This window comes from Motacilla alba, chromosome 4 (assembly GCF_015832195.1).
Source record: "Motacilla alba alba isolate MOTALB_02 chromosome 4, Motacilla_alba_V1.0_pri, whole genome shotgun sequence".
Lineage (NCBI taxonomy): Eukaryota > Metazoa > Chordata > Aves > Passeriformes > Motacillidae > Motacilla > Motacilla alba.
In genome coordinates, this window is record NC_052019.1 from 27,299,588 (window position 1) to 27,324,660 (window position 25,073).

At 40.7% G+C, this 25,073-nt stretch overlaps 1 protein-coding gene across 3 annotated transcripts in view; it reads left to right on the plus strand.

Moving 5' to 3' along the window:
• The first annotated feature begins 5,764 nt into the window (after positions 1 to 5,764).
• CRACD (capping protein inhibiting regulator of actin dynamics) overlaps positions 5,765 to 25,073 on the plus strand; it is a 127,669-nt gene continuing 108,360 nt past the window's right edge. For 2 of the 3 annotated variants that reach the window (XM_038134722.1, XM_038134726.1), the window contains exon 1: positions 5,765 to 5,900. The gene's annotated coding sequence lies outside the window, so the exon portion shown is untranslated. Of the gene's footprint in view, positions 5,901 to 5,932; positions 6,200 to 25,073 lie in introns of those variants that run through there. The other variant, XM_038134724.1, reaches the window with a different exon arrangement.

Consider the following 25,073-nt stretch of genomic DNA (forward strand, 5'->3'; position numbering starts at 1 on the left):
GTGTGAAATTGCATTTTAAATATCCCCATATTTAATGAAAAGTGAAGAGAAAAATTTTTTAAAAAGTATTAAAATACTTTAAACATTTAAAAAATCTCAAAGTTTTATATTCAAACTTTTGAATCATAGCTGGAGATGTTTTTCATATTTTGGTTTTAAAAGCTCAGAGGAACACATGGAATCATTCACACAGTTAAGCTCAAGCTGTTGGAGAGGTGACACAGGACTTTATGTTGTGACATACATATTAGGTAAATGAAGTGAGAACTAATCTCGAAAATATCTGGTGTATTTAGCAGAGGTGCATTTCAAACTTAGGCTTTGAAGTAAGAGGCAGTTAGGAACATACAGTTTTCTGTATGAATATGTATGAATAATTACATGCCAGCAGGGTGACATGGTGTGTATTATTAAGAATTCTACAGAGCACTAGAAATGGGAGGATGCATTGCTGCACATCCTAAAGGTCCTGTTCTGCTTGCCTAACATCCAGTAAAAACCTGTGATTACCAGCTAACATTACAAGCATCTCTAAGGTGCAAACAACATATTAAATTACATGAGGAAAAAAATATTTTTTTCTTAGATTTTATCTAGTTTGCAACAAGATTGTTCCACTTAAAAATTACAAAGAATATTGTGTTAACTGAAAATATTGTATCATATATTATGTATTAAATTTATTGAATAAAGCCACCTTAGAACACCAATTCAGAACTACCTAAAAATACTTGTATCACTTGAGGTTTCTCAGCCATGCAGGGAACTGTATTCATGGTGGGTGCACCATGAATATACATTTTACTTTCTTTTATATATACCTATACATTTTACTTTCTAGGTCTTTGGCAGTTACAGGAATGAGAAGGATTTTGTTACTTACCTATTAATACTGTTTGTAATTAAGTCAGTAGTTTTCACTGATGCTAATTGGTGTTAATTATCCAGGATGATTTAGTAAGAAGGAGAAAACTCATGTCCTGCTCTTGATGTCTTCAGTGGTGACTTTTAAATATCCTATTTTGTAAATAAACCCCTTTAAATTGGAATTATTTTTTAAAAGCTAGTGTTCCAGCTTATTGAAAACAGTGTATTTCATCTTACTGAAAAATGCATATTTTGGCATTACAATTAAAACCATAACACTTCAATTAATAGTAATTCCTACATGGATATATAAATTACAAAGAATTAGGACCTCATTGAGCACAGGTGTTATAATAAAATTGGTATCATTGGGGTGACCAAAGCCTGTGCAGATTTCTAGTATTAAAACAGTACTAATATTCAGACTATAGTATAGTTGTCAATTTGTCTTCTTGTAACTATTATTTTATATACAATTTTATAAGCAACTAGAGTAAAACAAAAGTAATTTTTAAACAACTTTGCTTTTAAATCAAGTATTTCAATTAATGAAGTAGAAAACCAGCACAAATTTTTGGAAGATTTAAATCCATGTATGAAATGAGCCTTATGTGGGCAAGATGTTATTGTGGCTCACCTGGACTCTGCTCCCAGAGGCTTCCCTGCTATTCACACCTTTGGAAGATCAAAAGCATCCTTGGCTGTTGTGTGTAGTCCTCAGCTGGGGTGAGTTGCAGGGGGAGTGTGACAGACATGAAATTGTGATAAATATACTCCACATACTCAAGTTGTCTGTCTCACTGTCTGCAATTGGGATGGGGGAAAAACAGCTTTGGAGAAATAATAAAGGAGAACAGTAATCATTGGGGCTGTTTTTCTACAAAACAGTAAGAGTCTAGCATCAGAAGCAGGGGAATCTAGACATAATAAAAGGGCAGGTGTTTTTAGTTTATTAAAACCTGAATTTCTCAATTAAACATCATAATATGGTTTTGAGAAATTCTTAGAATTAATTGGTTTTGGGTTTTTGTGTCTTACATTATGTCCCTAAAATTTAGGTAATTAACCTAAAGATAAGTAAATAATTCTAGGGTTCAGTTGAGAAGCCAAATTTGTTCTTTTTTTTTATCACACTCAATGTGAGAAACATTGGCATTCCAGTGTGATGCCAATTAAATAAAAAAAAAAAGATTCAGTCTTTAATTTTAAAATGTTTTATATAGAAATTGACATATATATGGCAGCCTGACCTAGGCAAATGCTGTTATTCCTTAATGAAACCGGCAGATTTTGGGGGGGTTAGATCATTCCTTGGGAGAGAACTTTATACTTCTTTGTCTTTGCCAGCAGTGTATGAACCCAGGGTGTGTGGTTTTATTACCCTAATCTTGCAACTTTATATATAAAAAAATATTCCAGTTTCATTTCAGTCTCTGATCCCTTCATAGGCCACACAAAGATCACAGTGGGTGCAGCAATATTAATTCCTGGACCTAAAGCTTTGCCATCCATGCTGCACTATAAATGGTGTGGGGGAGAGAAAGCCTTGATGCTGTGCGAGCACTGATCAGAAATAGCTGAGTGGTGTCAGGGGCTGCACTGCTACCACACGGCTTTGGCCACAGAGGCGAAGACCAACTCATCCATCTCCATCAGGCTGCAGGGTTATCTCTGCCCCATGAGGGGCACAGGGAGCTCCAGCAGATCCCCTGCACAGTGGCAGCCCCTGCCCACTTTTGGCTGCAGACATGGCTTGCCCGAGGTAACCGACTCCCAGCATAGAGTGTCTTCCATAAGGCTCCCAAGACAACATGGGTGTGGATGTTTTTGGGAAGTGCAGCAGGGAGCCCAAAGATGATTAAGGGATTGGAGCATCTCTCACATGAGACAGTCTGAGCAAGCTGGGGCTGTTTAGCCTTGAGAAGAAAAGGCTCGAGCTGGGGACCATGTGTAACAGTAGGTGGGAGTGGTAGTAAAAGTGGTGAGAGTAAAACGTCTCCTCTTGGTTGTATCCAGGGGAGGTACAAGACTGAGCACAAATTGAAATACAGGGAATTCAACTGAAACATCAGGGTTTTTTTCTATGAGGGTGATCAAACAGTGCAACAGGCTGCCCAGAGAAGTTGTGGAGTCTTCTCCACAGAGGTATTCAAAATCCACTTGGGAACAGTCCTGGACAGCTGTAGGTGGCCCTGTTTTGAGCAAGGGTTTGTTGGACCAGGCAGTCTTCAAAGGGGCAACAACCCAGGGGTTGTGGGAAACTTTCCTACAAATCCCCACGGTGTGATCAGGTAAGTGCTTGCCCAGCTGTGGTGAAATTGACCCTTATTATCTATATTATGATATTTGATATTTTTAAAATTACAAGTATAAAAATAAGTGCCATTGTTTTGTCTCAGTATTAGTTGTATTTATGTTAGAACTTGGGTGAGTTTCAGAATTTATCATGGTGGTTGCCTCTCCCACCTGTGTGTGCTGCAAGCTCAGCATCATCTAAGCAGAGCTGCCCCAGCAGTGTTGTCAGTGTGTCCTTTACCATTTCAAGGTGATAGTGCAGGAATTAAACTAAGTAGAATGGCATGATGGCAAATGGAGGAGAGGGGGGAATATGAAATTATGTTAGCTTCTTCTGAGTTTAAATCCTGCTGAGCAGGGATGGCTGTATTTTCATGAATACAAACACAGAAATGGGTTTCAGCATGGTTACTCAGCTGTGAGTCAGTCAAGGTCTGCAGGAGCAGATACTGCTCTTCGGGGAGATTTTCACTGAGCTTCTAGTCCAAAGGAGCCTGTTGACATCTGAACTTGTCTTTATGAAAAGACATGTGTGGGTTGCTGGACTATAGCTGTGTCCGCAATCTTTATCTGTACCCATTTGCTTTGCATAAATACATAAAGATGCCAAATGGAAGGAAAGGCACTCCCGGCTTGCTGCTGGTTTTTACATGGACTCTTTGTGCCACCTAGTGGGCCTGGGTCTTTTTCACATCCTGGAAAGGTTTGGGTTTCTCCACAGAAATTCTAGATTTTTAATATTTCTGTAATAAGATATACTAAACTCAAAGTATACAAGACTTGCTAATAAAGCTGTGCATGCCTGAAGCCCATTCATCATTTTGCTGCTGAGATCTGTGATTGCATCCCTTTCCAGAAATTGTTGGTTCTTAAGGAAAAAAAAAAAACAAAACAAAACAAACAACAACCCATTTTTACTTATTTCCTGCTCCAGAAAATTGAAAAGTTTGACCACCTTTGCTGGCAAAGGTCTGATGTAATTGAGCAATTTGATCGATCTGGAGGAACTGGCAAAAGCTGGATTCACCTCTTTTCTGGTGGCTACTTTTGAAGTTTTCTCTCTCTACCACCCAATTCTACCTCTTAAAAGTATGCAAGTGCTGCGGAGAGCAGTAGAACCAAACACAGCAAAACCCCTGAATCTTTTCGAGGATTGCTAAAAAATTCAGCTCTGGTAATCAAGGTGCTTTGTATCTGTGTATTTTGGATATAAATCCATATATATATATATATATATACACACACATATATATATATATATATATATATATATGTAACAATGTTAAAAGTAGCACTCAAAATACCTAACAGCCATCTAAATAGACTTGGTGCATGAGCTCAAACTTCTGAATTATCAGTGCCCTGTAGACTGTGGCTTTAGTTGTGATGGGACTGAACAGACTGTGCCTCTCAGGGCTTCTATGACTAGTCATCTCTAGAAGACTGCAGGTGAAAAAAGGGATTTCTAGCAATTAGTGTTTATTTCAGAGTCATAGACTGGTTTTTCTCAGAAATATCACTTGGACGCAGGAATTCACTGAGCTCACTAAGGAGTGGAAGAATATCAGTTAATGCCCACCTAAACTTATGTTCTTCCTTTGAAACCCCTGGTATCGGGCACAGTCAGAGAGGGGAAAAAAAAAAAAAAAAAAAAAAAAAAGGGGAAGATAGCTCTTTGGTCCAACCTAGCATGGATCTTACCTTTTCCTTCTGACCGGGCCAAAAATTAAGGAGCAGACAAAATCTAAAGCTAAAGGCCTTTTTCTTCAGGGACCACCTGAATCTGGGAGAGCTGGCTGACAAAACACATCTGTGTTGATGATGGAAGATCATAAATCGTTTGACTAATGTTGGTTCCAAAAGTGGAAGAATCTGGATGGGACTAAGATCAGCATGTGCTTTTACCATGTTCTCCCTGGGAAACTCAGGAAACAGGTGTCCAGCACTGGTGAAGACTTGCAGTAGAGAGCTGAATTGGAAGAGTGGGGCCCCAGAAGAGCTGATACAAATATCAGATTTAAGGCTATGAGAAAGAAAGGAGGCTGATTTCTGTGCTTCTGTGTTGGGGAACGGTTGGTTTTGTTTTTGTTTCTTGCAGTTTTTTCTATTTTTCAGTGAATTAAGGGGATAAGTATTTGCCTAGCTACAGCACGGGCTAGGCACTGGGTTCAGACTTCGGTCCTGCTGCTAGAAGAGAACAAACGGGGGTTCAGGGAGAGGTGCAGCTGCAGCTGCGGACCTTTCCTGCTCGGGGAGGGCAACGGTGCCGGGTCCCGGTGAATGCGGACAGACCCAGCTTTACCCCTTCCTTGCCAGCAGCAGGGGAGCGGGCAGAGCTGCGGGCAGGGCTGCGGGCAGGGATGCGGGCAGGGCTGCGGGCAGAGCTGCGGGCAGGATACGAGCAGGGATGCGGGCAGGGCTGCGGGCAGGGATGCGGGCAGAGCTGCGGGCAGGGATACGAGCAGGGATGCGGGCAGGGCTGCGGGCAGGGCTGCGGGCAGGGATGCGGGCAGGGCTGCGGGCAGGGCTGCGGGCAGGGATGCGGGCAGGGCTGCGGGCAGGGATGCGGGCAGGGATGCGGGCGCGGCCGGGGCGCGGCGCTGCGGGGCGCCCGTGAGCGGCGGCGGCCGCGCTGCCATGGGGCGGCCGCCGCGGGGGCGGCATCCGACGGGCTGGGCGGCACCGCGCCCGCAGCAGCCACCGGCGCTTCCTTCTGGCAGCACGGAGAGGGAGCACAGGTAGGACCCTGCGCCCCACCCCTTCCCCCGCGCAAGGGCCGCTGCGGTGCCGCTGGCGGGAGGGAGGCTCGCCGCAGACCGAGCTCCGCAGCCTCCCGCGGGGCTCCGCGTCCCGGCCTCGCCGCTCCGGGAGCGCTCGCCGTGCGGAGCCGCCCGCTGTCGTGCGGGGCCGTGCGGGGCTGTCCCTGCCGCTTTGTGCCGCCCGCTCTGTGCTACATGTGCCCTTTGGCTCGGCAACGCCAGCGGCGAGCAGCCCGGGGGCAGGAGGCTGCGCCGGGAGGACGGCCAGAACCCCTCCCGTGAGTAGTTCCCTGCCGCTGTTGGGCTGCCTTTGTTCGGTGGAAGGTGTAAGGAGGCGTGCGGGTGATTTTCAGAAGGTGTCACTTCGCTGCTGCCGCGGAATTCAATGGCTGGGCTGGTCCTCTCCGATTCCTTCTGCTTCCCCTTTGTTAGCGGTTTCCCAGGGAGTCCTGTATTGTTTCAGCTTCACTGAAAAAAAGCAGGAGCTGTCAAAGAGATGACTTTGTTCCCTGCGATGCTTCTCTAGAGCAGCATCGCTTTGTTCAGGCTCCCGTGAGCCATTTGTCACACAAGTGCCGCCGTGACGAGCGGGCTCCGCTCCGCTCCGCTCCGCGCCGGGCGGGCGGCGGGGCCGCGTCCCTCTTCCCGAGCCTTTCCCAGCAGCTGGAGCAGGTAAGCCAGAGGTAATACCATTTCGCATGGGAAATCCATCTCCGTAGTTAGGCCATCTCCTCAGTTAGAAAACGTCTGTTTCAGCGGCAGAAATGTGTGTAACGCGCATCTTTTCTATGTCGCGGAGGGAATTTTAATGAATGACGGTTTGGGGGTTTTTAATTAATCTTGCTGGTATTGCCACTAGTCAGTTACAAATCGGTTCTCTGTAGCTGTAGGATGTAAAACGTTATTACGCCTCTGCTCTGTCATTTTAAGTGTAAAAATGCCCAGTTAAAACACAGTTCAAGGAGTAAATAGAGACCTGGAAACCACAACTGTGCATCCTGAAAATTTAATATGCCTGACAATAATGGCACTGAAAATGATCTGCTGTTGGGGGGATGGGACCATGGAGAAACGGAAGAGTAATTTGCAACCACAGGCCTAATAATAGATATTCTGTCGATAGAAGATACATAGATATTATAATTCGTTATCTTCCCAAACACATTTTCTGTACATACCTTAAACGAATGAAAGGAGTTCTTTTCTTAGACTCTGGGTTATTTAATACAGCTGATAGCAGTAATATGTTTTAACAGATCAAAGATGATAAATTAGAGCCAGAACTGACTTTTATTTGGTATTTAGTAATGTATGCTCAGTAAATTCCCATCACTGAAATAAATCTAATTGCACCTTGCATAGACAATTAAGTCTTGTAACTGTACCAAAAACATTAATCAATAGGCATAAATGTTATCACGAGTGTCTTTAACAAAGCCATTGATACTGCGGTAGCCAGCAGTTCTGTGTATTACTTACTTTGGGTGGTTTGAATCCAGGTCAGGAATTCATCACATAGACAAATTCAACTCTTCCTTGGCTGCTATCAATTTATCAGGTTAGACATTGTGTTTGTGGTTGAATATTTCATTGCAACAATTAGCTTGAATTGAACACTGTGAGGTGTATCGAAATTTTATATGAAAGTGATTTGTATATTTATTTGTGCTCCAGTTGGATAATTGCAAGAATTACTGTGGAAACATATGGTACAGAAGCAAAGAGGTTGCTTCTGGTTGGTATTGGGTCTATTTTTCTCCAACAGGAAAATTTGTCTTAGTGCACCCTTTTCTAAAATTAAGTGCCATTTTCAAATACCCACTTGGGCAATCCTACATTTTAGAGAGAATTGCTTCACATTTACAAGCAAATAGTATTTTACATTTATATACTGTATAACAGATTTTTTAGAAGTGCACTGGTTGCAAACACAGTTGGTCTGAAGTATGAATGGCTTGCTGGGTCCTGTGCTAAGACATTGACTTTCTTCTTTCTTCCCCACACTCCACTCCCCCCCACCTTCAAAGTTTGTCCCTTATAGGTCTTATTTTGGTCTGTGGTTTTGACAGGTTACACAGGTAGCAGCATTTGTGAAATGGAAAGTCATTTGGTAAAATCTTTTTTTTTTAAACATACAGTTCCTTGAAACCTTAACAAAATTTATTAACTACTAAAATATTGTTTGGCAACAATACCTCACTTTAAATACAGATACTAAAAAGCAGCAGTTTTGGTTTCACACTTCTGATTACAGCGATAAAAATAACTTTTGCAGTTTCTTCTGCTTAGGCTCTTAGTCACTCTGAATAGTGTTTTGCCAGGTATCTCAGTCACTGAAAATGGATTTGTCTGTTACTAATGTAGTTTAGAGTTATTTCAATATTCCTATTATAGATGTGTCAGGTAAGCTCTTTTTAAATAAGAAACACATGGCATAATATGTGTTGAGTGAAATGTGATGATGAATTTATGAATATGAATATATTTGGTTGTTGTTTTAGAACAAAATCTAACACAAACAGAATTTCTATAGACAGTGCTAGCTTGAATGACTATGCTTTGACTTTTGGTCCTCACAAGCCAAGAGACAAGACTTTTTTTTTTTCATATTCTGAATTATTCATATTTGAAAATTGCTGAATCTGATTGTTGAGAGGGATTTTTTTCCCCTCCCATAAAATCAATGCAGCCTTTATTCCGTAAAGGCCCAAATAAGAGAATCATGGCAGAAATGGATACACCTACTATTGGCATGTTGGAAAAGTACAGTCAATTTTTTTGGAAGCAACAGACTCAGGGCAATGTAGTTGCATAATAGCTGCCATCAGCATGATGTAAATGTTGAGATGCTCCAAATGTTGAGATGCTCTAAACACCTGCATGTTGACATCGAGCCAATGTATTTGAACAAGATATTATAAAGTTGTATAAAGTGCACTGTAAAATGGAATTAATTGGTGTTAAGTGGTGTGATAGAAGGCAAAATAAAGTTGCAGGTTAAGTTTAATTACATTACTGCTTCTACTGGAGGGGCCAAATTTTTTTATCTGTTATTTAAATTAGTTAGTGATGGATAAAAATTGTGTTTGTTTCCATGGAGACTCCATGAGTTCTGCCTTTAGGGAACAATCAGTTGTTTTGTAGATCTTACACTTATTTTTCCTACCATTTCTTGAAGGAACTTTCACTCCTTTTGACTCTGCATCACACGACTTCTCTCTTTAAAAGCTAAAATATATTTTGTCAGAAGCACATAGCATTTATCCTTGCTTCACATTCAGCATTTTCACTTACATTGGTGAAGCCTTACAAAGAAATAAAATTGACTTGTAACAAGTATTTTTTAATTAATGCTGTCCAAGACCAGTGCATCACATGAACCAAATCACAGCGATTTGGTAATTAGGTTTGGTGGGAAGAAAAATGTAGAGCTCTTGCTGCATATTATCCTGCATAAGTGGCTTACAGTGCTGTTTTGCCACACATTGAGTGAAGCTGATTCAGATGCCACTACAAATGTGTAAAGTACATCAATGCATTTTTAAATATAGTTCAGTTTCCTCTTTATATATGTAGGCTGTGTACCAAATTATGGGAGTAAAAGTTTCATGCATCTAACAAGGCCGTTTAAGAAAATACTGTCATATGCAGATGATTTTAGTGCATTTAATTCCCATCCCAACGTTGCTTTGAAATGGCTTACTGTTTCAATGCTAACATATGTGAAAGCTTTATTTTCTTCTCCAGTATTGCCTTAAGAAAAACAGTAAGAAAATGATCGAAATAAGTAAAAACTTTCCTCACACTTTAGTGTTTGGGAGTGCAAACTGCTGTGCATTTTGCTGGCATGCTTGACCATCTCTTTCATTACTCAGCATCATTTGAAAGTCAGCTGTCAGACTTGGGCAGCTTCATACAGCAGCTCAGTCTAGTGATTTGTGGTAAGGAGGATGCTGCACGTTAAAGATTATGTTTACTGTTAAGTTGAAATGTGGAGGGAGTGTGATGAAAAGAACTGAAGTGAAATGAACCGTACAAAATTCTGACTTTCATGTTGCTCTTCAAAGAAAGTTGATTTTCTTCAAAGCAACATGCTGTCTGCCTCTGTGACTTTTAAGAAAGCTGCATTTGAAACTTCAGCACAGAAAAAAAGAGAAAAAAGGTACAATTACAGTGATCTGTGGAACAGTTTGGGCCAGATGAGAAAAACAGTAATAGGAAGCCCTGTGAATCTGTATTATCCTTGGGTATCTGTTGTCACTTATGTGAGGTAGTTGGGTTGAGTGGATTCATCTGCCAACAAAACCAAACTGCCTTCCGTGTTGTAGAACATCTTTACTGTTGCTTATAACTTTGGCAAATTTTAGCCATGTGCTCTGTAGCTCATCACACACATTTGTGACTTACGTTAATTTTTATTGTAATTAATTAGTTGAGAATTAGATCAGTTGTTTTGCCTTGCTAAAAAATCCTAAGACAGTTCAGAAACATGGTACTGTTCTGGTTTTTAGCTGGGCTCCAGATCCTGCTAAGGCAGTGTCCTTTTGTCTGATCTTAATTTCTAGTGTCTTCATGAAGGTCTGCCCAAATTTTCTGTCCTAAGTCTACAAAATGGCAGTCTACAAATAAAGTTAAAATACTAAATCTACAAACTATTGTAGTTTTCATACACTTTCAACCCTGGAGTTTTCACATACTTGTGAAAATTTTAGCTAATAAAATGAGAGATTACATGTTTATTCAACACCCAGTGCTACAGAGTATTTTGAACAGTGACTTCAGTGGTACTTGCTATATCTGCACTAGCAATTGAAGTGGGACTGTGACTATGCTGGAGACAAAATTAAAATTAAGGTTTTCAACAGGACAAAGATGTAGTTATGAACTGTATAAGGAAGGGATTGGGCAGTAACTCTTTGGAAGAGCTGTGGTTTATGGTAGATTACTCAAGCTGCTGCTGCAATAGAAACAAACATTATTAAATAGTGATACATAAGACAGGACAACAGACATGAGAAGTCCTCCTCCTCCTCAACTGTAACACCATGTCCAGGTAGGCCACACACTTCTACAAAAATGTGTATGAATAGGAGAATGTCCAGAGAAGAGGAATGAAAATAATGAAAATATTGAGAATATATGGCTTATGAATGAATGCTGACATGTCTGGAGTTGTTTCAGCTCAAAGAATGAAGACTGTCATGGTTAACAAGACAGGATAATTTTCTAATGTCACAAAGGTGTTGTGAAGTAATGTCCATGCCTGTGCCTGACCAGATGATATGCAGTGGGCTCAGCAATAATGAGGTTAAAGCAATAGAACCGATTCCTGAGTTTGGATTTTCATTATTTTAGCATCATTAAATGTTGTTTGAGTATTAATTAGGAATGACATAAATATAGTTGAATTCTTTCTGGAGCAGTGTGGTGGAATGGATTACTCTTTGAGGTCTCTTCTAGTCTCCTTAATCTTCAACATCCATGCATCCTGGTGTTGATCAGATTGTACCCTGCTCCCTCATCAGTGCTGCACGTGGCAGAATTGCCTGTATGTGGTGTCTCCAAAGTGAACAGGGTTCTGAGCAGAGCAGTTCAGAGCTTGTGCTGAGATCTCTTGATTCAGATCAGCTCGGACATCCATTCCTCTCTCCTTTCATAGTGACTCCTCTGCTGGTGCTTGGGCAGGAAGTGTGAGGGAGGAAAGTACCACGGGATCCTGGGAGGAGCCTGAGATCCAGTTGACACAGGGAAGAGCAGGTTAGGGGGGAATAGGTACAGATTTCACAAGGAACCCAGCTAGTAGGATAGTACATGAATGTGAGACATGAAGAATGTGAAGGGGAGGTAAGGCTTGGGGACAGATGACTGGGACTTGAGAAAGAGAAGGATACAGAGTGAAGGTGGGAAGTTGGCTTACTGGCGGGGACTCCAGTATGCCAGAAGCCTTAACAATTGCAAACTGGGATTGGCATAGTAAGAAGACAACAAAGAGCCAAAGGAGATTAAATTAATGACTGGGAAAGTTATATTGGAGACTATGGGAGAGAAGTAATTAAAAGCTGGAAGAAAATTGCAGTCTTTCTTCTTAAGATTACATTGTCTTCTAAATCTTAGCATTTGTGTTTTAGGAGACGCATCATAAACGATTTCTTGGTCTTTTCAAATGGAGTATGATCGCCTGTTACTCCAGAGATTAGTGCTGGGAATGTAGAGATTATTCTGTACCATACTGGTCTTAGGTGGGTGAGCAAAATAAGAGATATAAAAGAAGCATTTTTCAATTTATTTTGGTTTTCTTGGGTTTTTTGTTTGTTGTGCTCTTTTTGAGATTGACAAGTGAAAGAAAGGAAGTGTCAGAACTTCACAGAGCTGTCAGAGTTGTAAGTTAAGAAGAAGAAGAAGAAAAAAGTAAGCTGATTTTTTTGTCCTTTCCGGATCCTGTTCCAGGCTTGGTAGATATTTTGCAGTAGCCTACGCCGGCCCATCTGGGGGCTATGATGATGAGCAGTGCCATACTGCTCTCAGCCCTGAAGCTTTGGCAGTCATTGCTTCATCCACTGCTCATGTTTGGAGGAAGGACAGACACCCTCAGCTCATACATGTGGGTTTTGATGTTCTTCCCAACCACCCTGTTCCAAGATCCCCTGCTGACAGCGCAAGGGTGGGTTGTACTAAAGAGCCCTGCTGTGTTTTTTCTGGCAAGTAGATTAATCTTTCAGCCACCCACACAGCCTGCTGAACACTGTCACGAGTTGCTGGGATCTGGTAGCCTGATACCAACACCTGATATCTGACAAACTGTGTGCTTTGGGTTATTGTGTTTCCTTGGATAGGAGGCTGGAAAAAAAACAATGGGGGTAAGCTTTGGAGTACTCAACAGTAACTTCAGATGTGAAAGATCCACTTGGCCCAAGGTTACATCCCCTCATGCACCTGCCTGCTGGAACACCCTTTCAGCAGCTAAAGGACAGATTCCTGATGCCTTAAAGTTCCCCATTCCTGGCACTCTTCAGGAGTCTTTCCAGAAAGAGGCTGCATCAGTTAGAGGCAGATGGGCTGTAAGCCAGAAGGGTCACTGAAGTAATTCCTTCTCAGCCCAGGTGTTTTTGTGGGACTATTCTACATTGTCAGAGTGGAAAAGAAGCTGAAGACCCATTTGTGACTCTGACAAGATGTCGAATGCTTTTGTTTGTCACGCAGAACTGTGACAGTGGCATTGGTTGCTGGACTGCATTTTGCCTCATTTCATCTGCACCGTGCTTATTTACAAATTGCAGCTTGTCTGGTTTGAGAAATCACCTTTGTAATGCCCTGGCCTACTCAGCAGGTTTAGCAGAAGGTAATTTGATTCACTCTGGGTGATACATGGGAGAAAGAACAAAATTCTCAGGGAATTTGACAGCAAATTTTTACTTGCAAATTTTAGAACTTTTGGGTAGAATAATGTGCTTGGCAAATTTTAAAATAACTTCTAGACAAAGTAAGGCACTTTGCAAACTTAGTAAACTTTATGAAGTAAACGAAGTTTAAACTTTACTAAGTAAACCAAACTAAGTTTACCAAGTAAACTTGGTGAACTGTAACTTATCCAGACACAACAAGGCACTAAGGCGTTGACTGAAACTTTTTAGTCTGGTTTCCGATCTATTTTGAGAAGAAAGAAAGAAAGAAAGAAAGAAAGAAAGAAAGAAAGAAAGAAAGAAAGAAAGAAAGAAAGAAAGAAAGAAAGAAAGAAAGAAAGAAAGAAAGAAAGAAAGATGGATGTATAATCACCACCCTCGGATCCAATGGATTGTGCCAGTTCAGCGCACTTGTTGCTGTCCTTTTTTCTGCTCTGGTCTGCTGGGTTCTCCCCCAGTCCTGCACTTTAGTGTTTCCTGGATGTGGCTGGCATCATTTTGGGGCTTGCCACAAGCCATGAGGTCAGGCTGTGATTTTGGACCAGACCAGAGTCTGACTAAGGCTCAGTGGGGTTGGGGTATGGAGCAGCGCATTGTTCCACGAACACAGAACTCACTTTGTTCCCCCAGCACTTCCCAGTTCCCTGTTGGTTTGAGCCAGTCAGTCATTCCTCTGGTCTCCTACAACCTTCACGACTGCAGTCAAAGGGTTGTTTTGGGTTTTTTTGCTGAAGGGTTTGTTTACATATCTGGACTTCTGTAAAGCCTTTGACATGATCCCTCACAACATCTAGACTGGGAAGAGATGGCTTTGATGGAGGGAGTGCTAGATGAATAAGAAATGTGTTGGACCATTTCATCCAGAGTCCTGATGGGCATCAGTGACCAGTGGTGACCCTCAGTGGTCCATATGGGAGCCAGTGCTTTTTTTTATCTTCGTTAATGATATAAACAATAGGATTGAATGCAGTCTCAGCAAGTTTGCAGATGACAGCAATCTTAGTGGTGCTGTTGACACACCTGGAGGATAGGATGCAGTCCAAAGGGACCAGGACATTCCAAGGAGGCCCATGGGAGTCTCATGCAATTTAACACGCCCAAGCACAAGGTGCTGCACCTGGGTCAGCACAACCCCTGTGTATCCACACAGGATGAACGGATCCAGAGCAGCCCTTCTGAGAGAGACTTGGGGCTGTGTTGGTGGAGGAGATGCTGGACATGACCCAGTCATGTGCACTCACAGCCCAAAAAGCCTAACGTGTCCTGGCTGCATCCAAAGCAGTTGTAGTCCCCAACGAAAGAAGGACATGGACCAGTTAGAGGAGGGCCACCAAGATGACTAGAGGGAGGGAGCACCTCTCATACAGGAAAGGCTGAGACAATTGGGATTGTTCATCCTGGAGAAGAGGTGGCTTTGGGGTGACCTAATTTTGGCTTTCCAGCACCTGAAGAAAGCCTACAAGAACGATGGAGAGGGACTTCTTACAAGAGCCTGTAGTGATAGGAAAAAAGGGAATGCCTTCAAACTGAGAGTAGGTTTAAATTAGATATGAGAAAAAAAATCTTTACTGTGAGGGTGGTGAGGCACTAGAACAGGCTGCCCAGAGAAGTTGTGGATGCTCCAATCCTGGGAGTGTTCAAGGTCAGTTTGGATGGGACTCTGAGCAACCTGGTCTAGTGGAAGGTGTCCCTGCCCATGGCAGAGGGGTTGGAACTAGGTAATCTTTAAGGTTCTTTTCTACCCAAGCCATTCTATGTGTCTCTTATATGTACGTGGAATACATGAATGTGCATATAAGGCTATATACCTTAAATAAACTCCAGTTGTTGCTGCAGTGACTTTCCATCTCCATGGATCTTCTGTGTGCATCCCTTGAACTAACCTGAGTTCATGTGGTCCTAAATTCCATATCCTTCACTTTGTATGTGTCTCCGTTAGAAGTTGTAGCTAATTTTAATAATTTTAATAATTTTAATCAAATCCAATTAATAGAATTGCTGATCATAACTGACTGCAGTTAAGAGTTGCATTTTAAATTTGTCAATAACTACACAGCATTAGGTAGTCTCAAAAAAGCAAGTGGAGATATTTAAAGTTGGACATTAAATATTAGTGACCATGTTTTTTTCTATAATCTCACACATTTACTTTACTTCTGTCAGGTGGGTTAAAAACATCCTCCTTGCCTCCAGCGTGCTCTGCAGTGTTAACCCTTCCCTTGGAGGTCTTTTGGCCCCATGTCCAGTCTGTCCCACTGCTGACTTTTGAACTTTGGCTCTCTGAGATTTGCATTCTTTTGTGTTGCTACTCATTTGTGGCATGGGCACAACTGACCACAGGTGTCTAACCCCATTTCTCCCAGGGACCAGGGTCCCTTTTGCCCAGGCACACAACTAAACTGCGTATCAAATTTGTCATGTGCATTTGTTTGTGCAAAACTTTATTGCCCATGGCAAGAAAAGCAGTACTCTGTAATGCGTGACGGAGTCCCAGGTGTCCAGCAGTAAATCCACAAAAGCCCAAGCGACGACTCTCTGTTATGTACATGCAATCAGTTCTTTACAGGTGGTGCTATGGACTCTGCTGTTGGTTATGATTGTGATTATTGTGTAGCTTTTACAAATTTTCTTTCATTACTTTTACCACATGTAAACCACTAATGCAAGCTCCCCACATTAGCAGCACTGCTGCCTTTTCACATTATGTAGCTATTAGAAGGTGTTATTCTTAAGTTTGACCCTGCTTTAGTTGGAGAGCTATAATAAGTAGCATAATTTAATATTTGTTTTCTAAAGAGGTAAAGATATGTTCCATAAAATCTAAGGGGTTTTATACTGTAGAACTGTGACTAGGTCTGCATGGCTAGAGCCTGCATGTGGCATTCTGATGATACAATACTGACTGCAGCAGAAAGGTTTGTGAGGAAATGAATCATTTGGTCTGCAGAGCAGAGCATGGCTGCTGTGGCATAAATAAAGCCTTTGTTTCTGAACAAGAAGAAAAAATGTTGTCTAACTGCCCATTAAGCCAGTTTTAGTTTTTCAGTTCTCTAACCTGTTAATTCTTATATAATTATTAATAATAATTATTATTTAAGTAATTTTTGAGGGCAATATTATGTATGCCATTGGAATAATTTATGGAATGTTTTGCTTTTTTTGGGCAGAGTATGCCAAGAAGATGTCTTATGTTCTTTATAACCACTGCCTGCAGTTCACTTTACTCTTCCTCTAATGCATTTGCTTTATTTGGGCCATAGAATAATGGAATTATTAAAGCTGGAAAGGACCTTGAGTCCAATCTTTGACTGAACACCACGGCCAGTTTACTGGCTTGTCATCTAGATCATGCCACTAAGTGTCACATCCAGTCGTTTCTTGAACACTTCCAGGGACAGTGACTCCACTGCCTCCCTGGGCAGCCCCTTCTAATCCTTGATGACTGTTTGAGAGAAGAAATTCTTCCTCATGTCCAACCTGGCATGGCTTGAGACTCTGTCCTCTTGTCCTGTCGAGAGGCTTCAAACTTCAGAATGAGTTAGCCAAATAATGAGTATTCTTACTTTTTTTGGACAGCAGTTGATGTTCTAAATGCCTAAACTGAGACATTTAGAATTTTTCTTAAAACAAAATGTAAAAATAAGAGTTAAAAAAAAAGTTTAGATAACTCTAAGTGAATATGAGGGATATTGGACAGGGTTGCTAAAAAAATATTTCTTAAAGCAGCCCCCAAATGTCAACCTTGATTTCTAGTAGGGAGAGAAGAAAATCAAACTAAAAAAACTATTGACAAATCTTTTTTTTTAAATATTAATTTCACCTTTGCAGTGCTGTATGGTTTAGGATAAATTATTGAGTTCGTAATTTAAGGCTTTAGAATACTGTAAATTCAGCATTTTCAGACAATGAAGTTGCTTGATTCATAATGAAACAGAAGGAAAATGGGGATAGTAGGAGAAACACCTTAGGAAATGCTTTGACTTGGCCTTGTTTTTTGTCATTTTGTGAATCATCTTAATTCCCTTCAATTCTCTCCTCTAAATGAACAAATAACTCCCACTCCCCAAGAATCCTGCTTTTTTTCCTTTTTATCTTCAAAAAAGATACAAGTGCAGAAAGAATTCTGGCACTAATAGTGGTTTTGTAAAAGTTGGTCTTACATTTGCGGTTCTAATTATTAGGAGATATTAATTATAGAATAATGCATTTATTAAAATATAACACAGTAAAGGTGTGTGCATATAAATTCACAAGTATGTTGTTGAATATAATGTAATACATAATAGAATTAATTTTTATCCCAAACAACAAATTAGGGAAACCACTTAATGCATCATAATTTTTTAGACCAGCAGTAGCCTGCCTAATCTCATTTCTGCAGTCCTTGTGTAAATATCAGCCTTACAGCACCTGCTTAAAGAGCAACCCCACTGCACTGCCATCCCAAAGTGCCTGTGCTGGAGAAGGGATTTCAGCAGGGGGAAACACATGCCAGCATGGGAGCAGAAGCAGTGCATACAAGGTTTCACTACACGCTCACTGGAGCAGGGCCAGATTTGCCTGAGGAAAGAGGCAAAAGGAGTGTGTGTTTCTGTCACACACTTCTAAAGTGATGTCTATGATGACATGGTGGAGTCAGCTTGGCCCCTGGGGAGCATGAGTTACTCCTCTATGTACATGTTTATTGTTGTGTCTTGAAGAGCATCGGTGGTTTCACATCTGAGAGATTTGGGGAAGGTGGCTGCTGTCAAAATTTAAAGGAATAGACAGCTATACCATCACAAGTAATGGTGGCAAGACAAGGCTGCTTGGGGACTGGTGCTGGGAAGGGCTCTAGCTGTGTTTAATCATTCAGACTGTTATCTGGTGACCTTCACGTGTGCTGCTTTGTGTGTGTTTGCTTTGGTCTCTGTGCTTCGTGGCTGGAGCTCGTGCTGAATTCTGCCTCTGCTCCTCATGCCTGCAGGGACGCAGTGCCAGCTTTGCTCTCTTCCCAATTAATTGCAGTTACTCATTGTTCTCTTGTCACTTACAAGTTTCAGCTCTCTCCTGTGACTTTGAGCTCCAAAGTTTCTGCTAACCTATCAGTGTGCAAACAAAGAGGACATTTGGATACCTGTTTTATGCCCTTTCCTGTGTGCAAACATGATTTTCTGAAAGCCCCATTAGTTATATTTGTAGGACCTTGCATTCTTGGTCTCAGTCAGCAGAAAAAAAAGACGGCTTGGTCCTTTTTTCTAAACTATCTTACAAAGTTGCAGAAAAAAACTCATAATGAGTTATCAAATTTCAATAAGCAAGCTATAGAATGTCAATAAGTAAGCCCTAAACTTGCAATAATTTATGATATTCAAAATAAGCCAAAAATACTTAGTAATGCTACATGGTAAGTAATAAGCTACATTGACTAGAATCATGCAATGGTTACCATGATATGGATAAGAAGATAACTGATGTCAGGCTTTTCTTAGAGAGGTAAAAGCTGAAGACATTAATTGCATCAAGGATTTTTTTTTTAACCACTTGGTATATGGGGATGGGAACCAATCTTCTGTTTCAGTAAAGAAGGAGAGCAATTAAAACCTCAATAGCTGTTTCCAGGCTTTTCATTGGGTGATTTAAATCAGGAAAATACGGACTGATTATGCCATGTGTTGGCACTTTGTAATCTTCTGTATCTGGTAACCACAGAAAGTGAATTCTTTTCTTCTTTTACTGTTCAAAGATTGCCCTCAAAAACATTCCAGTGATGTTTACCTTTGATATTTCTGTTAAACACTGCCAGAGATCCCCTGTGAAGCGGGAAGCAGATACAGATGGCTGCAAACAAGTGCAGGTGTTTGGTAGTCAGCTCTTGACTTCTGATGAAGGTTGTTAGAACAGGAATGAAATGTCACTGATATGCTGAAATGCTTATGTGGTGAATCCATAGGTTTAAGTGACTGCATTTTGTGAATTTTTGGGTTTAGTAATAAATTGAATATCTTATGGCTTTGAACTTCAAGAAAGTGTAGTGTTTTATTCTTTGTTACTTTTGCATAAATCTTCCACCAGAGCTGTTACTGGGGTGAAGTACAGCAGCTTCCATTTGTGGATCCTAAATGTGGGTGACAGTGGCATCAACTTTGTCCTTTCATTTTACTCTTTGTCAGGAGCCTCATGAACTGGGTAGAGAGATATTTTGTGCTTGGACAGAGCTCTGGCTCCTAGGTATTTTTTGTTGGACTTTTTTAACCATTGCCAAGGTCTGGAAGGCTGCTTGATCAGTGATATTAAAATAATGTCAGGAGTAAATAAATTAACTTGCAGCTACTTCAGTAGGTTTAAAAAATGGGGAGGACAACCTCACTTGCACGAGGTGATGTACAAGAAAGAGGCTATAAATTTTGTGTGGTCTGTTTGGTCCTTCATCATTCCCACAGATAAAGAAGTATGCCGGCTTTTCATTCATTTGATAGTCACGTAATCTGGTGTGTGTGGTCAGACTGGGGAGAAAGCAGCAGGAAAGCACAGAGACTGGGCTTTAAAACCGCAGTTTGCCGCTTCAGGTAATTCTTGAGGTTATCTCTTGGTCTGTGCTGCTGAATCTGGATCCCTCTTATAAGTTATATATTTAATTTACATATGAGCAAAATGCAGAAGTGAATAATAAATTACAAGACAGCTTTCTTACTTAAATGGCAACAATTCTGATTTATAAGTAAAGTATGGGACACCTTTCTGTCCTTGCATAGACCCCAGCCCCAGTCCTGGCACAGGCAGCTGCTGGCCCAGTGGCCTGGTCCCCAGCTGATGACAAAGCAGTGAAACGCTGCCAGGCATGAGGGAACGCCTCTGCTGGGATGGCTCCACCGGTCAGCGGCTTTTATCCACCCCACAAAATGCTCTGGTGACTCTGTAAAAGATTAAAAGGAGAAGAAGCACTGTGCTGCACATCAATTTGCTTTCTTGTCAGCCAAATATGCTGTCTCCACCTGACCGACCGTGGTATTTTGCTTTTTATCTGAGCTGCTGTTATTCTTCAACTTGTCCCTAATTTATTCTTTTCCCTTTTTCTGATGAGGGAATGCCTAAGATCTTGCCAGTGTGCTATACATCCTGCCTCATTCTTTAAGTTTTCATACAATTTAGTCATATTTGACATGGACTTTGAAAAAAAAAATTGGTATTCTTATTTTTCTTTTATCTCCTTCAAGCTGCACTAATATTTCGCATCTCCCCTGGGATTCCAGTGTCATAATATTCAACTTTTTTTTTTTTAATTAGGAAGATACAAGTAAATATCCCTCATTTTCCTTGCAAAATATTCCTTATTTTCTAAATATTAAAAGAACTAATGTTCATCAACAGTCATTAATTCTGCTGTACAAACTTATTCATTAGTATTTTCTATTTTCAATGTGTATATCTGTTCTGTGCCTGGGGAAATGGGTTGGTCTAAACCCAAATTATTTTCTGATGGAGGAAACCCTGGCATTGACAGTGAAACTCAGGTTCTTCCCAGTGCTTAGTGTATAATTAAACACTGTGCCTCACAGCAGATCTCACAGTAAATAGCAAGGCCAATAGAAACACACATCTGTTTACAAAGGGGATATTTTCTCTTTGTTTTTTATGCAGCACGTCAAGAGGAGGAATGCAAAACTGGTTCACCATATGAAATGAAATGTTTTCACTGTGTAAGTTATTTGTTTTGTTTCACATGAAAACACTTTGAAAGAGAGTGTAATAAAGTAGTGCCTAAGGCAAATCTAACTCATTGATTATCTCTCTACTTCCTGTATTTTTGCTATTACTTAATGTATTAATACCGTACTTAATACATTGGCTTTTTAATATTCTAACAAATTTTAGGTTAATACATGCTGGAATGATTTGACACTTCTAACTCTGGCACATTGTGATCATAGAATCATAGGATGGTTGGGTTGAAAGGGACCTTAAGGATTATCCAGTGATCATCCATATCATATGACTGTTATATCAGATAGCAGATTGGTCAGGAAGAATATTTTGCTTTAGAAAAAAGAATTTTTCTCTATAAATTCTAATGTCTGCTAGGGAGACATTAGAATACAAAAAATTCTATGTGTAGAGTATATGTAGAAAACGACACAGAATATGGGGAATAATATTTTTTCTTTACAAATTCCAGTGTATGTTAAAGGACTACTAAATTCACATCTGAATATTTCACATGCTGTTACAAATCCATTCATAAAGCCATTTACAATGAGTTCTTTACAGATTGTTTTCATATCTGAAGGATATAAAGAGCATTCTCAGGTCAGATATGCTATGTAGGACACAGGCTTGGCTTTAGCAGTATAAGAAAATTGTCACAATAAGGTATAATAGACCTGTCCAGCAAAGGCACTAGTTGTCATTGCTTTCTGCAAATACTTTCCTGATCACCTACATAATTACTGTGTCTTGCAAAAGACATGTGTGTGTGTATATATATATAAAAAAATACATATACACATCTGTTTAGGTGCATCTGTCACTCAAAGCTTTTTTTCTTTTGTAATATATGAAAATCTTTTCTGACAAGCTTCATAAACTTCATTAAAAAAATCAAGTAGACTGTACCTAATCAGATTTACCCCCTTTTTCCCAAAAGTAACAGATGGCTTTCTGCCTTATGCATCTTCTTCCTACATCTGTCTGTGTTTTAATTATGAACAGTTGAATATAGCAATAGTGTCATGCCAGTTATTGTCATAATGAAAAATAAGAAACAATATAGAAATATTTTCTCCCACAATATAAACTATGTTTTCACTGCTAGGAAAGGGAGCGCAATAATTAAAACTTCCAGGTTATTTGCAGTTTCTTGTAATTAAATGTAATTAAATGAACTCTAGCTGGTCTCCAAGTTGGCAGGGAGTAACTGAGGGAGCTGGGATTGTTCATCTTGAAGGAAGGGAGGGTCAGAGGAGACCATTTTTCTCTCAACAAGTGCCTGAAAGTGTAGCCAGGTGGGGGTTGGCCTCTTCTCCCAAGAAGATGAGTACAATAGGACGGAGGAAATGGTTTTGAGCTCCACCAGGGGAGGTTCAGGTTGGACATCAAAGAGTTTCTTTCCAGAAAGGGTTCTTAAGTGTTGGAATGGACTGCACACAGGGAGGTGATGGAGTCACCATCTGTGGGGGTGTTCAGGAAACAACTGGATGTGGCACTCAGTGCCACGGTCTAGTTGAAAAGGTGGTGACCAGTCTGAGGTTGGACTTGATAATCTCAGAGGTCTTTTTTTATCTTAATCATTCTGTGATTTCTACAGCCTCAGGTTGTGGGCACTGTGCTAAGGAGGGGGCATGCACTTCTGGGTTCACAGCTGGCTGGTGTTGTGCTGTTCCCAATTATGAGTGACTTATCTCAAAGGCTATGCAGACATTTTTGGGTAGCACTCTGCTAATCATCTGAAGTGTTGGATCCATTGAGAAACTATCGGTGAAGGAATTTGGTCACTCACACTATCCAATTAAAACACTTCTGATTGAAGATCTTTATTCTGCAGAGGAAATATGCAAACACAATAGGCTGTCCTGGTCTACCCCAAAAAGAGAACATTTCTCTGCTTGTCTGATGCCCGGACAGGGCAGCTGAGGCGGTGTGAGGGATGCTTTGTGTCCTGTAGCCAGGCTCTCCAGCTTCTGGTCTCAATCTCTCCTCATTTGCTGGTCCTCTCTGAGTTACTGGAGTTGGCTTTGATGTTTGTATGCAGGTTCATAATCAAAATGGCAAAATTTCCTCTTGTGTGGAAAATTTAACCCAGCCATTTACTTTCAGGAGCATAAGGGTGTATGTCCTTTTTTCCCCTAACCTTGTCTGGACTGAAGGCCACGGACACCTCATTGTCAGGGGGTTGGGTCACATTGTGTGCCCAAGTACTGGAAGGCATGCTCCTCTTCTTGCTTACCTTTGTAAGGCAGTTCTCTGCTTTCTCTCAGCTGGCAGATCTCCCATTGACAAGAGCCTGGGATTAAGGTCCTGGAGTAATTGTGGAGGTTGCTGACATTTGGCATTGAGAAAAGAGGTTTCCAATGCATTAGAAAATACAGAATGATATAGAACTCTAGGATGTACCATATCCAGAAGGGCTGGAGTCTCCTGTGCTTATGTGTATGTGGGCATGAAGAGCTGTTTTCTAAACATCACCCTTTTTTCCCACATTATTAATGAAACTAGGAAAACTATTTTGATTTTTTTTTTCATTAGTGGGATAGCGGTGGGCTTCTTGGAAAAGCCAACTCTTATTAAAAAAAAAGGAAAAGTGAAATGGTTATCACATTAAATATGTCTGCTCTTTTAGGCAAGTGGTGCATTTTTTTTCTGCACCTACTAATTGCTAAAGAATAACACTCACCCAGATCTCTCTTCTCCTGCTTTAGAAAAAAGCTTTCAGAAAAGTGGGTGACAGTTTGATCTGATAAGATATTTTAAAGCTGATTAAATTAAAAAGTCTCATGAATATTTTTTATTTATGTTTTCTTTTATATTGAAGTTGTTTTGTAACTGATATAGGTTGCATAAAATTTAAAGTACATACACTGTTTATCCTATTTTTTCCTTTTCTTGCAGACAAATCTTATCTATGTGTACATTCAAGAAAAGCAATACAAGTGATTTAATACGCAATGGGGGATGGCAAAGGATTCATGTCATTAAGTCAACAGATGAGGAATATCAGGCAGGTCATGACCAAACACTGACAAATACAGAACCAGGTTAGAGTCCAAAGACTTTTTTGTAGTTTTGGCTTTTATGCACGTGTAGTTTTAGACCAAGCAGTTAACAATTGTTCTTCTGCTTGATTATCTGTGAAAATATATGCAGCAACAACATCTGTACTGCTTCATCTGGTAACTCAACAATTTGATTACATTGTTTAATGCCTTTGTGCTTCTCAGCTCCTCGAAGTCACTTGGTGGTGGTGTACAGCTGCAGTTAAATTTCTCTTGAAGACATACATAAAAGCAGAGAGGATCCTGGAGGTGTTCTTGTATCTTAGGCTACACATTTGTATGTGCCTGTGCCTGCCCATGTTTAATATGCATGGTATGTTTGTTCTGGTAGTGTCCAGTCTGCCAGCACGGCCGCTGAGAGCAGTGAGGCTGGAACTGCATGGGGCCAGACCAGTAAGGCAGCAGCCCTCTCTGGTTGCAGGAGGGAACAAGGCTTGACTCAGACAAGAATTCTGGGCTTGTAAATGAAGAGGGATCTGCTCCTTGCTAGGACTTACAAGAAGTGATGACTTAGTTATGACAGTCCAAGCCAGATTTTTAATTTATTGTCTAAAACAAAAAAAGAGGTCTCAGTGATATGCCTGGGAGCAAGAAATCATCTGAGCCATGCTGACCTCAAGCTGACTTTGTTTCGTTGAAGAGGAAACAAAAAAAGAAACCAGCTTCCTAGAAACTGTTCTTTTGTCTTGCTGAAGGATTAATGAGTTGACTAAGCAAATCTAGATTAAGGCAGAAAACATGGAGCATCAGCTTTAAGCTTTAAACTCAGAAGAGCATCAGAATTTTTAAAAATTAGTCCCTAGCCCTCTTAGTAATTTCTGTGCAGAAACTGGCATCCCTTCTTCCTATCTTCATAATAAACCTGGTATATTTTCCTGCCAATACAGTATCCTGGCATATGTTAAGGGTCAGTCAGTCTTTGCATTGGATTCTTATTGATAATAACAGTGACTTACTTATTTTTCACTCAAAGATTTCCTGATATTGAAATATTCATTCAAACA